This window comes from Durio zibethinus, unplaced genomic scaffold (assembly GCF_047325235.1).
Source record: "Durio zibethinus cultivar Kanyao isolate XHJ-2024 unplaced genomic scaffold, ASM4732523v1 HiC_scaffold_412, whole genome shotgun sequence".
In the NCBI taxonomy this organism is placed as follows: Eukaryota; Viridiplantae; Streptophyta; class Magnoliopsida; order Malvales; family Malvaceae; genus Durio; species Durio zibethinus.
In genome coordinates this window covers 1-2500 of record NW_028323035.1, presented here as the reverse complement: position 1 = coordinate 2500, position 2500 = coordinate 1, and positions in this window count along the sequence as shown.

Here is a 2500-nt window from a genome sequence, read left to right as displayed (position 1 = left end):
GGGCGGTTGCCTCGACCACCATCGGCACACGCTGGGCCCTGGTGCGGGCGCTTGCCTCGACCACCATCGGCACACGCTGGGCCCTGGTGCGGCAGGTTGCCTAGACCACCATCGGCACACGCTGGGCCCTGGTGCGGGCGCTTGCCTCGACCACCATCGGCACACGCTGGGCCCTGGTGCGGGCGCTTGCCTCGACCACCATCGGCAGACGCTGGGCCCTGGTGCGGCAGGTTGCCTCGACCACCATCGGCACACGCTGGGCCCTGGTGCGGGCGCTTGCCTCGAGCACCATCGGCACACGCTCGGCCCTGGTGCGGTCGGTTGCCTCGAGCACCATCGGCACACGCTGGGCCCTGGTGCGGCAGGTTGCCTCGACCATCATCGGCAGCCTCGACCACCATCGGCACACGCTGGGCCCTGGTGCGGGCGCTTGCCTCGACCACCTTCGGCACAAGCTCGGCCCTGGTGCGGTCGGTTGCCTCGAGCGCCATCGGCACACGCTGGGCCCTGGTGCGGCAGGTTGCCTCGACCACCATCGGCACACGCTGGGCCCTGGTGCGGCAGGTTGCCTCGACCACCATCGGCACACGCTGGGCCCTGGTGCGGGCGGTTGCCTCGACCCACCATCGGCACACGCTGGGCCCTGGTGCGGGCGGTTGCCTCGACCACCATCGGCACCCGCTGGGCCCTGGTGCGGGCGCTTGCCTCGAGCACCATCCGCACACGCTGGGCCCTGGGTGGTGGTCGAGGCAACCTGCCGCCACCAGGGCCCAGCGTGTGCCGATGGTGGTCGAGGCAACCTGCCGCACCAGGGCCCAGCGTGGCCGATGAGCTTGCCTCGAGCGCCATCGGCACACGCTGGGCCCTGGTGCGGCAGGTTGCCTCGAGCACCATCGGCACACGCTGGGCCCTGGTGCGGTCGGTTGCCTCGAGCACCATCGGCACACGCTGGGCGCTGGTGCGGGCGCTTGCCTCGACCAGCATCGGCACACGCTGGGCCCTGGTGCGGCAGGTTGCCTCGATCACCATCGGCACACGCTGGGCCCTGGTGCGACAGGTTGCCTCGAGCACCATCGGCACACTATCGGCCCTGGTGCGGGCGGTTGCCTCGACCACCGTCGGCACACGCTGGCCCTGGTGCGGGCGCTTGCCTCGAGCACCATCGGCACACGCTGGGCCCTGGTGCGGGCGGTTGCCTCGAGCACCATCGGCACACGCTGGGCCCTGGTGGGTTTAGGCACATCTTCAAATTTCTGCCGTGCCAATGCCATTTTTATGGCTTGTAAATTCATACAATGGTCCCCTAAGCCTTCACGTGAAGTTTCGTTGGAAGATGACTCGTTTTCTATTTTTCATGATTTTCGAAACTTTTTGCGGTTCGGATTTTTTAAAATTTTTTTATAAGGATTTTTGGCTCCAAATTTTGTAGGCATGATCCTTCTATTTTTGTTGGCATGCACAAAAAAATTCAGCTAAAAACTCGAAGTAGAGAAGATTTTGTGACCGTTTGAAAAAGTGTCCCCATTTCAGACACTTTAACGGCTACTGGTAGCAAACCTGTAAAATCTCAAATGCTCTTTAAGGGGGTGTGAATTCTCAGAGGTTTGATGAGGGATAGGGGGCCAACACAAGGCCAAGTACCAGCACCCATCGCACATCATGTGCGCACACCCCCCGGCCCCCCTCCCAATCGCCGGACCCCAATGCCGCCGGTCAGGTTCTCCGGCGGTACTCCGGCGATGCTCCGGCGATGCTCCGGCGATGCTGTCCCGAGTGAAAAAAATGCGGCACCAGCACATGCTGGAGCCAAGCATGGGCACCGTGGCTCAAAATCGAACTTCGGCCAAGGCCTCGACCATCAATGGCACATGATGACGCATGGTGATGGCACATGCATCGACCATCATCGGCATAGGCTGCCCTTCGGTACGGGCACTTGCCTCGACCGCCATCGGCACAAGCTGGGCCCTGTGTGGGTTGTTGCCTCGATCACAATCGGCACATGCTGAGCCTTGGTGCGGGCGGTTGCCTCGAGCACCATCGGCAGACCCTGGGCCCTGGTGCGGCGGTTGCCCCGATAACCATCGGCACACGCTGGGCCCTGGGGCGGGCGCTTGCCCCCAGCACCATCGGCACACGCTGGGCCCTGGTGCGGGCGGTTCCCTCGACCACCATCGGCACACGTTGGGCCCTAGTCCGGGCGGTTACCCCCAGCACCATCGGCACACGCTGGGCCCTGGTGCGGGCGCTTGCCCCCAGCACCATCGGCACACGCTGGGCCCTGGTGCGGGCGGTTGCCCCAGCACCATCGGCACACGCAGGGCCCTGGTGCGGGCGGTTGCCCCGAACACCATCGGCACAAGCCGGCCCTTGGTGCGGGCTCCTGGCTCGACCACCATCGGCACACGCTGGGCCCTGGTGCGGGCGGTTGCCTCGAACACCATCGGCACACGCCGGCCCTTGGTGCGGCCGGTTGCCTCGACCACCATCGGCACACGCT